The sequence below is a fragment of the Schistocerca americana genome, chromosome 6, assembly GCF_021461395.2.
Source record: "Schistocerca americana isolate TAMUIC-IGC-003095 chromosome 6, iqSchAmer2.1, whole genome shotgun sequence".
NCBI classification, from domain to species: Eukaryota; Metazoa; Arthropoda; class Insecta; order Orthoptera; family Acrididae; genus Schistocerca; species Schistocerca americana.
This window is the reverse complement of record NC_060124.1, coordinates 429794373-429808208: the sequence shown is the minus strand read 5'-3', so window position 1 is coordinate 429808208 and position 13836 is coordinate 429794373. Positions and strand designations below refer to the sequence as shown.

Genomic DNA, 13836 nt, shown 5'->3' with positions numbered 1-13836 from the left:
CATTCAAAAAAAGTTGATTATATATAATCAAATGATTTTATACGGAAATGTGTTAATTTCATGTAAAGCGTGGTACAAAATTTCATTGCCATATCTTCAAAAATGTGGATTTGGTGCATTTTTGAAGGAGGGTGTGTGATTCATCAACGTCCTCCCTTAAAGGGTCACTTATTCGAAACCCCGTAATTCTCTCCCATTGTGACGCATAAGTTTGTTTAAATGGTTCAAATGGCTCTAAGCACTATGGGACTTGACATCTGAGGTCATCAGTGCCCTAGACTTAGAACTACTTAAACCTAAGTAACCTAAGAACATCACACACATCCATGCCCGAGGCAGAATTCGAACCTGCGACCGTAGCAGCAGCGCGGTTCCGTACTGAAGCGTCTAGAACCGCTTGGCCACAGCGGCCGGCCATAAGTTTGTAATTTGACTCAAACGTGCCTAGTAGCTTCCTCAGTAAGGGTACAAAAGCGAGCCGCCCTTCAGTATCACCCACGGACGGCGACGCTTCAAACATGCAAAAGGGTGGCCAGAGCTCAAAAGTTCATGTGAGGTGTAAGGCGGGTTAACGATGTCCCACTGGCACCAAATGTCACCATAATTCTTCCCAACACCACCGTGGAATTGTCACACGATGGGGAGGTCATCACAGTCCCTCTTTTGACGCCTGTGTGGTGGAGGTCACAACCGCGACTCCCAGCCTTGAAATCACGCGATTTTCTTATGGGTGGTAGTGGAAAATATTTCAGAACACCCCATCAGTACAAACACAAAGTGGCCTCAGGTGGTGGCATAAATAGCGTCAATGAAACCACCGCTTCCTTTGCGGCGTTGATTCCCACACTTTTTGCAGTCTGATACGAGTTCCCAGGACGGTGAGCGACAGGATAACGTACTTGATAGCTGCTGACATCCCCGGACGATTCAACTCTCCTTTGAGAATATTGTGGGCCTGCAGTCCCACTGAACGTGATCGTACCTCTCTGGAGTGCAGCGCGTCCGCAATTTTTGCTCTGGTATACAGGTTGAAACCACTAGGAATAGTTCAAAACCATTCGGCGAAATCTGAACATGACCCGAAACAGCAAAGGGTGTGTATGCTTTTCCAGCCCACCTGTTTTCGTCTCTCCTGTGTCGTGATCACTTGGGAGATGGGAGAGGGGAGAAGCGTAGCGATCGACATTGATAGATGAATGATTTAAACGACAAAGGTCCTCTCTAGAATCCCCAGTTCTGCAACACCTTCAGTGCCACTCGTACACATTTGCTGGGCGCTTTAAAAATGTAGCTATAGAGAGACTGCGAATCACTGATCACCAGGCACCTGTATGACAGGCATCGTTCTCGACGACCTCAGATTTGGTATGTGGCCAGCAGGCGCTACTTCGGTGACGTAGCACCTCTCAGCTCAGGGGTGTCGAAATGGTTGCCTATCAAGCCGTGGGCTAGTAATCGCTTTCTCTGTACATGAACATTTTTAAGTGTTCAAAAAAGGTGCGCGTATGTCGTTTTAGTCATGCAAGTATCGATGTCACACACCCCTGTGATCACGACGCACGAGAGCGGGAAACAGAAGGCCTGAAAAATCATACACACCCTTTTTAGCTTCGGGTCACGTTCATATACCATCGAATGGTTTTGAACAGTCCCTGGTTGTTTTCCGGCAGAGGTTCTCGAACGGTGGGATACCAAGGAGCGGATTTCAATGGTCGAGGAATTGAACGATTGGTAGAACGTTTTTTTACAGAGACTTAGTGACTATGTGGAAAAGTAGCGTCCTGTATTTGTATTACTTGATGTGTAGTGCAGCATCCAATTGAAGTTACTTGGTCTGTCATCATAATATGTGTTTCACCTTTTGAAGTCCGCTCGTGCAGAGGGCGGAGAAAAAAACTGCAGAAGTTCATGTACTATGTGAATTTTAATTTATTTGATATCAGTTAATATATATTACATGAACATTAAACCACAATGTTCTTACGACCATTATGTATGGGACCCTAGCAGACACCATAACAGTGAGTTGCGAGCTGTCAAGAACAAAAATGGTTCAATTGGCTCTGAGCACTATGGGACTTAACTTCTGAGGTCATCAGTCCCCTAGAACTTAGAACTACTTAAACCCAACTAACCTAAGGACATCACACACATCCATTCCCGAGGCAGAATTCGAACCTGGGACCATAGCGGTCGCGCGGTTCCAGATTGTAGCGCCTAGAACCGCTTGGACACCCCGGCCGGCTGTCAAGAACAGGCAAAAAAGTTGTCGAAAAGCGAACTCACTCCCACCGTGGTTAGAAAAGAGAGAATTCCTTCACCTTCATCACTGTATTCTCTCCTACAGAGTTGGTTGAAAATTCCATTATGAAGAGCTTAGGGAAGGCAGCCTTGGTTGAATGCACCCACTTACATACGCAGTTCAGGACTCTTGGCCGTGGACACTCGGAAATCAAGAAATTACGGAAATAATGTACGTAACCCGTCAGCCTTCGTTGGTGGAGCACCAGGAGGCTATCAAGAAGCATATTTAGCATATCTGTTTGTGTTCTCAATTTAAGCAAAGTATAGTTCTTAAATTCATTGCGTATTTTTGTATTTGAGAGGTATAGTAACGAGTTTTAGTAGCGGTCGTCACTTGTTTATTGTTCTGGACGGGCAATACCTGTCGATAACAGCCAGTCAGCAGCCAGCCTTCGTCGGAGGAGGCTCCAGGAGGCCAACAAGTAGCCTCTCTGTTTGTGTTCTCAGTTTAATTCTTCTTTGCTTGTTTTTGTGAGCTTGCAAATTTTAAATCTTGCATTTATTACGTATTTTTTTATTTGAGAAATATAGTAATGCGTTTTAGTAACGGTAACGTGTGTACATTCGCGCAGACGTCATTTGTTTGTTTGTTTGTTCGTTTGCTTGTTTTTTTGGATGCCCAATTACCGCTGAACACAACTATTGCAGCTGCCACCCTCCGTTGGTGAAGCTCTAGGACCCCAACGAGTCACATATTCAGCTTTTTCATTTTGTTTTCATAGTTTAATTCCCAAGTTACTAGTAGCAGGACTGATAGGGCGTGTGCGTGCTGTGTGAGGACGCAGGAACAGCTGGCTGCGGTTCGTGAAAAGCTGAAGACGCTATGACCACGGTCAGCCGTCTGCGTGTTGCTGCCCCGGGGTGTGGTGGCAGCGGAGAAATTGGCACGTCGCTTGCCACACCTCGGGTGTCGCTTACTTCGCCCACGGTCTCAATGTAGAGCCAATGTGGAGCACTGGCCATCTGGCCTTACGCATTAACCCTGTGAGTGGACAGGTGCCCGTTCCATCCGCAGGGCCGAAGCAGGCAAATCGGGGAAAGGGTTTACTAGTTATCGGGAGCTCCAATGTTAAAGCGTGTTATGGAGCTCCTTAGGGAAATAACGTCCAAGGCCGGAAAGAGTTCCAGTCTACACTCGGTGTGTATGCTGGGAGGATGCCCTGCCTACGGCTACCTAGGGTGCTCGGTGCAGTAGTCTGCAAGCTGTTGCTCATGTCGACACCAATGACGTCAGTTGTTTGGGTCCTAAGGACTTCCTCAGTTGCTACGCGCGGTTGGCGGAAGTGGTGACGACTGATTGCCTCATTCTCAGGGTGAAAGCAGAGCTCACAATTTGTAACATCATAGCCAGAGTCGGGGTCCTTTGCTTTGGAGCCGTCGATTCTCTGACGGTTGTGGCTACATATTTCTGAACCTGCGTTATTGGGTGTTGAGTTGTAGGACACACTCTGATAGGTCAGGGGTGCACAATGAAAAGCGTTTTACCAGGGGGAAGGTAAAGGGCAGCACAAAGGATATAGTATGGAAGCGGAACCCAAGCGCAACAACAGCAACACCCATTAAAAGTTAAAAACTTTTAACAGAAAATTTATTTAACAATTAAAGTTTAATTTGATATAGCATGTAATTATGACAATGAAATCTTAAGGAATATTTTTCAGGTCTCACTCAGATATATTTAAAATAATGATCTATTTAAAAAATAAAAATTGTCTTGAAAACAGTATCATAAATAACAAAGCTCAAGAAAATGACCGTATCGGTCGCGCGGTTCCATACTGTAGCGCCTAGAACCGCTCGGCCACCCCGGCCGGCCATTATTAAGGCAATCAATATCTAGAACTACTAGCGACTCCCTGAATTCGCGCCAAAACTTGAGGCTAACAAAAACTGAGGCTAAGAAAGAGACTGATTAAATATATAACATAAAGAATATTAATACAAATAAGACCGTTGATCATTTCATTTCAGAAACAATTATTTCTCAGGACACACAACTTGCTAAAATTGTAAAACCCACATTCAGTAACTGGCTAGTAACAATTTACATAGATTAAAACGTGATTAAATGGATTTCGTGCGCTTTCACAGGATATAAGAAAATACTGCTGGGCACGCACCTAAACTTCGTTCAATTGCCAAGTGGCAAGCAAATTAAGCGAGGCACTCATACAAACCTTTAAACATCATAACTTTAACACAACTGTTATGTACATAACCTATTCCATAACAATCAAAGGCCAAGGCGCCGACCCGTTCCCCTTTGTCACAGCAGTATTACAAATACGATTGCTGCATTGTGCCGTTTTCTTCCTCCATTAACTGACCGGCCTAAACAACTTGGATCGCCACAAAAACTTGGATTCCTTGTCCAACAACGTAGATGTAAAGGCGATGAATTACAGGACCCGAGGAGTAGTGCACTGAAACATTACTAAGGAGCAGTAGTTGGCCACGCCAAAAGCTTATATTGCTGAAAGTGGCGCTTGGCGTACGACCATTTACACAAGGTTAAACTCAGTTATCTGACAATAATGAAACCTGAACGTACCACGTTACTGCCAGTCTGCACTAATAAGGCCAATGTAAGTAATTACAGCAATCACGACACGGCAAGGGAGCGTTCACAGTTGTGAAGACTAACAGGCTAGATAATGCTATTCAGCTGACCAAGCTATACCACAAAGTCACATGCGAACATATGCTCTGAGCCTACTTCACTTGTGAGATCTTTACCCAGCATACACAGTTCCATGGAATAAGCTCGATTCGTCAGATCCAACTGGTCACATCAGAAACAGTCACTACACTCAGATTTGTCCAATGCGTAGCAAGGCTCGCCGTTTTCAGTCTTTGGAAGTGGTCCTAAAGTACAGAGTATACAGTGGTTTCAATAAACACGAGGCTACCAATTCACAGCTCCACGGACGAATTCGGCCAAGGACAATCGTAGCCGACCAAAGCAGCTCCAGCCAACTGACTCCGGGCTGGTCTCCACACCCTCTGCAGGCCCACAGCACTACTTTCAATTCCCTCTCGCGCCCGCAGTCCGCATGCGTCTCCTCGGTTCGCGCAGCGATACCAACCTCTCACGGCTAGTTTCTCTAGTTGACCTGCCGAAATTCTCTTTATCTTCGTCCCGAATGAAAGCGACCCCTCACATTGAACGCCATGGCTCAGACTACACAACGAAGCAGGTATCCGGATAGCGGAGTACACATGGTTTTTTTTAGACTAGGCAGTAGTCTGAGGTCCACTGATGAACGCTCCCCAGCCGATTGTATTGTATTGTATTGAACTGGGGACCTAGGAACGAAGGAAAGGCTTCGTCCCCGCTGTAACCTTAGTAGTAGCCAACCCCACAACAAGCTATAGCAGTCCACTCACCCCTCCGCCGTCCCACACCGAACCTAGCTAGGGTTATTGTGCAGTTCGGCCCCCCAGTGCACCCCCACCCCCCACCCCCCGGAACCCGGAACGTCTCACGCCAGACGAGTGTAACCCCAGTGTTTGCGTGGTAGAGTAATAGAGTAATGATGGTGTACGCGTAGCAACCGCCGACATGGTGTAACTGAGACGGAATAAGGGGAACCAGCATTCGTTGAGGCAGATGGAAAACCGCCTAAAAACCATCCACAGACTGGCCGGCACAGTGGACTTCGACACTAATCCGCCGGGCGGATTCGTGCTGGGGACCGGTGCGCCTTCCCGCCCGGAAAGCCGTGCGTTAGACCGCACGGCTAACTGGGCGGGCTCCCCAGTCGATACCCAAAGAACGAAACCAGATCGCTTAAAAAAGTAAAGACACTTCAACTGTAAAAATTTTAACAGTAAATTGTTACAGTATTCCCGAATTTACTGCCTCCCCCCCCCCTCCCCCAGTAAATTTCCCGCGCCCAAATCATTCTCGGGACAGAGAGGTGACTGAAATCCGAGGTAGAAAGCTCTGAGATATTTAGCGGTTCATGGAACGTATAGCGGAAAGACGGATTCGATGCCCTAGGAAGGGAAGTATTGCCTCTGCTAACGTCTAATTTGAATGTGACAGCGAAGTTATCTGGGGGCTTATAACAAATCTAGGTGAAATTAAGTTAATTGTTGAATGTTTTTACAGGCCACCTGATTCCGCTGTGCCAGAGACTTCAAGGGAAGTCTACGGTCAGTATCGTGGAAATACCCAGATCATACAATATTAGTTGGAGGTGACTCTATCGGACCGAGTATAGATTGGAACGTCTATGGATTCACTGCAGATTGTATGGACAGCCTTGTTAGTACTTCTGAACATATTTTTTTCCGAAAACTTCCATGAACATTTAGTTAGATAACCCACCCTCAATTTAAATATTTTAGACCTTGTAGCTACAAACTCGCCAGAACTTATCGACAGTGTCAATATAGAGACAGCGATTAGTGATCATGATTTCATCATAGAGATGATGGTTGCTGAAGTTAATAAATCCACCAAGAAGGCTAGAAGAGTGCTTGTACCAGAAAAAGCCGATAAGCAGTTATTAAAAACCCACTTACCACTCCGTCTTCAGGCCACAAGTGGCCCATCTGTACCATCCGACCGCCGTGTCATCCTCGGGTGAGGTTGCGGATAGAAGGGGCGTGTGGTCAGCACGCTCTCCCGGTCGTTATGATGGTTTCCTGTGACCGAGCCGCTACTATTCGGTCGAGTAGCTCCTCAATTGGCATCACGAGGCTGAGTGCACCCCGAAAAATGGCAACAGCGCATGGCGGCCTGGATGGTTACCCATCCAAGAACCGGCCATGCCCGACAGCGCTTAACTTCGGTGATCTCACGGGAACCGGTGTATCCACTGCGGCAAGGCCGTTGCCAACATCCCACTTCGACAATGAGTAAACATCATTTAGCTCCAGTTACAAAAAAATAAACCCAGCCTTAAGAGGTTTGATTACAGTAACAAGTTTGCCATCTACTGTAATCACGACCGATTGGAAATATCATTCCACACAAGCGACATATCATTGGCGCTAACCCCTACCACTGCCTCCCCCCCCCCCCCCCCCGCCTTCCGACCCGAAGAACATCCCGGGTATTAGTTGTCTCTCCTTGCGCATATTGTAAGACCTTTAAAAACAAATATCAGTCTAACGATCGTGGAAAAAGCTGGTTTCTTCTTTTGAAGCAACTGCAATATAGTCATTCCTCTGTAAGAGTAATATATTCCCGAATCTTATTCCAGTGCAAAATATTAACGAAGAAATAATTCATTTCCATTTAAGGTAATTCGTGAGATTTTTAAAAGTGTTTAGTGAAAGCAGAAGGAACTCGACCTACTGCACTGTTCCAGTTTCAATGGAAATGTTTTACTCTATCAAACTGAATGGAAAGAAAGAAATTATAAAATTTCTGTTAATTTTTTTAATGATAGTGGAGGTTTTAGTTCTATAAATTACAAAATATTTCACTTTCCATGAGAACAAAAGGGATGTAAACTTAAAAAATACCATCTAATTTTGTACCGAGGTGTTAAATATAAGATACTGTTTAATAGCATAAGTTGTATTTTAGATGTGAAAAAATTCACCAGTATGTAGTCAAATGACGGAAAATTTGTCGTGAAGTCTTCGATTACGTCCCCGTGCAATTGGACTCGAATTTCTCCCACTGCTTACCTGACCTTGTTTAACGTTGGGGGTATGTGGTTGATACAAGCTTAATGGGGCATAAGCACATTTCGTTGGTGATGTACGACAACGTCTAACGCGAAAATGTGGCCCGAGATGCCTAGGTACTGTAGGACAGCGCTTGATATAAAGCCGTCAGCCACCATAAATTAGAAATTATCTCAAAAACGGCCCGTTTGCGGAACCAGGGGCAGAAGTACATTTTCGCTTCTTTGCAAAAATTGACGTAATGTAGCTGAAGACAAAATCTAAGATCATTGGCTTTAAAACAGATTTATTAGCCGTCTTCAGTGCATTATTTTTTTTGTAACTGACCATTACGGTTCAACATCAACCATCCTCAGATCTGTAGGCAACAGTAAAACAACTAATCAGCAAGCTCTCTGCAAAAAATACAAAAGGCTACCATACCATGTTACAAAAAAACACAAATACATCAGAACGTACCTGACTGTATCGGTTACAAGTGTAACCCCTCCGACTATCAGAAAAATTTGGATGCTGCCTCTCGTAATAAAATATTGGTTTGGTAGAAGCGACGTTATCAGTAGCCTATAGCCCACACGGCTACTGCCGACAAGGAGCGTCTGATACATTTATCTCATTTGAATAAAACATATGCATCAACACTGAATTAATAGTAATTACACTCCTGGAAATTGAAATAAGAACACCGTGAATTCATTGTCCCAGGAAGGGGAAACTTTATTGACACATTCCTGGGGTCAGATACATCACATGATCACACTGACAGAACCACAGGCACATAGACACAGGCAACAGAGCATACACAATGTCGGCACTAGTACAGTGTATATCCACCTTTCGCAGCAATGCAGGCTGCTATTCTCCCATGGAGACGATCGTAGAGATGCTGGATGTAGTCCTGTGGAACGGCTTGCCATGCCATTTCCACCTGGCGCCTCAGTTGGACCAGCGTTCGTGCTGGACGTGCAGACCGCGTGAGACGATGCTTCATCCAGTCCCAAACATGCTCGATGGGGGACAGATCCGGAGATCTTGCTGGCCAGGGTAGTTGACTTACACCTTCTAGAGCACGTTGGGTGGCACGGGATACATGCGGACGTGCATTGTCCTGTTGGAACAGCAAGTTCCCTTGCCGGTCTAGGAATGGTAGAACGATGGGTTCGATGACGGTTTGGATGTACCGTGCACTATTCAGTGTCTCCTCGACGATCACCAGTGGTGTACGGCCAGTGTAGGAGATCGCTCCCCACACCATGATGCCGGGTGTTGGCCCTGTGTGCCTCGGTCGTATGCAGTCCTGATTGTGGCGCTCACCTGCACGGCGCCAAACACGCATACGACCATCATTGGCACCAAGGCAGAAGCGACTCTCATCGCTGAAGACGACACGTCTCCATTCGTCCCTCCATTCACGCCTGGAGGCGGGCTGCACGATGTTGGGGCGTGAGCGGAAGACGGCCTAACGGTGTGCGGGACCGTAGCCCAGCTTCATGGAGACGGTTGCGAATGGTCCTCGCCGATACCCCAGGAGCAACAGTGTCCCTAATTTGCTGGGAAGTGGCGGTGCGGTCCCCTACGGCACTGCGTAGGATCCTACGGTCTTGGCGTGCATCCGCGCGTCGCTGCGGTCCGGTCCCAGGTCGACGGGCACGCGCACCTTCCGCCGACCACTGGCGACAACATCGATGTACTGTGGAGACCTCACGCCCCACGTGTTGAGCAATTCGGCGGTACGTCCACCCGGCCTCCCGCATGCCCACTAGACGCCCTCGCTCAAAGTCCGTCAACTGCACATACGGTTCACGTCCACGCTGTCGCGGCATGCTACCAGTGTTAAAGACTGCGATGGAGCTCCGTATGCCACGGCAAACTGGCTGACACTGACGGCGGCGGTGCACAAATGCTGCGCAGCTAGCGCCATTCGACGGCCAACACCGCGGTTCCTGGTGTGTCCGCTGTGCCGTGCGTGTGATCATTGCTTGTACAGCCCTCTAGCAGTGTCCGGAACAAGTATGGTGGGTCTGACACACCGGTGTCAATGTGTTCTTTTTTCCATTTCCAGGAGTGTATTATTTGTATGGTGAGAATACTGTTCTTGGAGGTACTGAACTAAAATCTGCAGTTGGTCAAGGTTTAAAGGCGTTATAACACGCCATAAAAATTTTCTTAATTCAAAAGACGGTGGTATCCACATCCATGGCGTTCTCTCACCTCTCGTCTTGGTCATACATGTTCAACAATCATCACATTGGTATATCGGCATAAATGTTGAAGTAGTATTATGATTGAATTTGTTCTGCTCATTCAGCACTAGAGTTAGATCTTGCTTTTTGTGAGTACAAATTTCGAGTTCCTCAAGACGTCAAGGCATCGTCCCTTTTGAGTTTTGCGTTGACATCCAAATTTTGCTCAATATTCGTAAAAGAATGCTCGCAGATTGCCACGTGTCCTTCAAACGCTGTTTTGTTCTGAAGTGTAAATCGCTTGCCATTTAGAGGTACTTGTAAAAAATGAAATGATCGTATGGCATTGTTGGCCGGGATGTCCCATTCGGGTTCGGCCGCCAAGTGGAAGGCTTATTTCAGTCGGCGCCACAATGGGCGATTTGCGGCCGATGTTGAGGATGAAAGGATGATGATGACAACACAACACCCATTCCCCGATCGGAGAAAATCTCCAACCCGGCCGGGAATCGAACCCTGGCCAGTGCATGGGAGGCAATCTCGTTACCACCCAGCTAACCAGGCGGACAGCGTTCTTGTGGAAAGCTACCAGAGAGGAAGTCCTACCACTTGGAGAGAGGGGGGGGGGGGGAGGAGGAGGGGAAGAGGCGGCTCTCACACCGACATCAATTTGTGTTTTATAGCAGCTTGCCGGATTTTATTACTGGTGAGAACGTAATTAACGTCGTTGTTTGGCACGTTGTAGCCTTGGCGCAAGAAAGTTGCTGTGCGACCTGTTATTTCATTTCTTCAGTGGTTTTAACGGACGGTGTTCTGTATTCTGTAACTCATGTTACCGGCCGATGTGGCCGGCCGGTGTGGCCGCGCGGTTCTAGGCGCTTCAGCTTGGAACCGCGTGACTGCTACTGTCGCAGGTTCGAATCCTGCCTCGGGCATGGATGTGTGTGACGTCCTTAGGTTAGTTAGGTTTAAGTAGTTCAAAGTTCTAGGTGACTGATGACCTCAGATGTTAAGTCCCATAGTTCTCAGAGCCATTTGAACCATTTGAACCGGCCGATGTAGAGCTGATTTCCTGAAGCCGGACAAGCATGTTTTAGTTAGTTAAATTGTTTGCGGTGCAGCTCAGCCTCTCGCAGTATTTCTGGTTTTTGTACTTTTGTTTTTAAGAACTATTTTAAATGTCATGGCTCATAAAACAATTCGGCAATGCACTCCCCGCCTGGGCTTCGTTTGATTGGTGATTTGTAAGAATTTCGTGAATTAGTTCTGCTCCCATCTGGTGTGTTGACTGGAGCTGCCTTTTGCTTGGCACAGTAACTCGAAATGCAGCAAGGCCTAACAATTTTTTTTACGGCGAAGCAGGTTGACGTGAAACGGGTGAGGGCATTTACCTCTCTTGTTAAAGAACTTCATTTTTATTACGCTATTAATTCTAATGTTTCCAGAATGAGATTTTCACTCTGCAGCGGAGTGTGCGCTGATATGAAACATCCTGGCAGATTAAAACTGTGTACCCGACCGAGACTCGAACTCGGGACCTTTGCCTTTCGCGGGCAAGTGCTCTACCACCTGAGCTACCGAAGCACGACACACGCCCGGTACCCACAGCTTTACTTCTGCCAGTATCTCGTCTCCTACCTACCAAACTGGCAGAAGTAAAGTTGTGGGTACCGGGCGTGAGTCGTGCTTCGGTAGCTCAGATGGTAATTCTAATGTTGCTTGAACGCCTCTTTGCTCATTATTCTATTCTTTACTTTAGCGTATTATAGCAACTCAGCCAGTGTTCTCTGGTTCAAGTTTACATCATCTGCGTTCAAAATCAATTTTAAGTACCTTTTTAAATTTTTTGTCAAGCGTTAAGCTTTCGATTCTTATTTAAGTGCATTTGCGTTCGTTAAATTTCGGACACTTTGCTGTCAGATTTTGACGCGTGTCCATTTGTATCATCGGATTTTGTTGGTAATTATCTTGAGGTACGTGTTTTGCTGACTGTTTTGAACACGCATATGGCATTAGAGATTACTGGGAATCGATTGCATTCAATTTAAATTTAAATGGTTTTAAAGAAAAGAGATTCTTGTGGTTAATGGCAGTATTTAAGGTGCTCTGAGGGTATGTGTGCTTCCTGGCTATGGTTCCGAAGTCCCTCCCTGTTTGTGTAACAGACGCCACCTGTTGTCAGTAACTTTAAGGGCTATATTAATAACATTATTGTACTAAGCGATGTAGCATGTAAATTTTACTGATAGTGGGACGGGATACTCATGTAACCGATACAATCAGCTACGATGCGATGCTTTTGGTGTTTGATTATGGCATGGTACGATAACATTTTGTATTTTCGTAGAGAATTTGCAGATAAGTTATTTTACGGACATGAGGATGGTTGATGTTAAAACGTACAACCGCGCCCTGTGCTACTGAATAGTTCTCGTGCCTATTCGACAAATCAGAGATACACTATGTGATCGAAAGTATCCGAACATCTAGCTGAAAATGACTTACAAGTTCGTGGCGACCTCCATCGGCAATGCTGGAATTCAGTATGGTGTCGGCCCACCCTTACCCTTGATGACAGCTTCCACTCTCGCAGGCATACGTTCAGTCAGGTGCCGGACAGTTTCTTTGGGCAATGACAGCCCATTCCTCATGGAGTGTTGCACTGAGGACAGGCATCGATGTTGGTTGGGGAGGCCTGGCACGAAGTCGGCGTTCCGAAATCCCAAAGGTGTTCTACAGGATTCAGATCAGGACTCTGCGCAGGCCAGGCCATTACAGTTTGTAGAGAGCTTCAGGGAAAGTATTAGGGAACGATTGACAAGAATGGGAGAAAGAAATACAATAGAAGAAGAATGGGTAGCTTTGAGAGATGAAATAGTGAAGGTCGCAGAGGATCAAGTAGGTAAAAAGACGAGGGCTAATAGAAATCCTTGGGTAACAGAAGAAATATTGAATTTAATTGATGAAAGGAGAAAATATAAAAATGCAGTAAATGAAGCAGGCAAAAAGGAATACAAACGTCTCAAAATGAGATCGACAGAAAGTGCAAAATGGCTAAGCAGGCATGGCTAGTGGACAAACGTAAGGATGTAGAGGCGCATACCACTAGGGGTAAGATAGATACTGCCTACAGGAAAATTAAAGAGACCTTTGGAGAAAAGAGAACCACTTGCATGAATATCAAGAGCTCAGATGGAAACCCAGTTCTAAGCAAAGAAGGGAAAGCAGAAAGGTGGAAGGAGTATAAAGAGGGTCTATACAAGGGCGATGTTCTTGAGGACAATATTATAGAAATGGAAGAGAATGTAGATGAAGATGAAATAGGAGATATGATGCTGCATGAAGATTTTGAAAGAGCACTGAAATACCTAAGACGAAACAAGGCCCCGGGAATAGACAACATTCCATTAGAAATACTGACAGCCTTGGGATAGCCAGTCCCGACAAAAGTCTACCATCTGGTGAGCAAAATGTATGAGACAGGCGAAATACCCTCAGACTTCAAGAAGAATATAATAATTCCAATCCCAAAGAAAGCAGGAGTTGGCAGATGTGAAAATTACCGAACTATCAGTTTAATAAGTCACGGCTGCAAAGTACTAACGCGAATTCTTTACAGACGAATGGAAAAACTGGTAGAAGCCAACCTCGGGGAAGATCAGTTTGGATTCCGTAGAAACATGGGAACACGTGAGGCAGTACT

At 46.0% G+C, this 13836-nt stretch overlaps 1 protein-coding gene and 1 pseudogene across 3 annotated transcripts in view; one reads left to right on the top strand and one right to left on the bottom strand.

Moving 5' to 3' along the window:
• Positions 1-13836, top strand: part of LOC124619745 (ankyrin repeat and IBR domain-containing protein 1-like) — a 527110-nt gene that overhangs the window by 230540 nt on the left and 282734 nt on the right. The window lies entirely within an intron of this gene.
• LOC124620611 lies at positions 7032-7149 on the bottom strand (annotated as a pseudogene).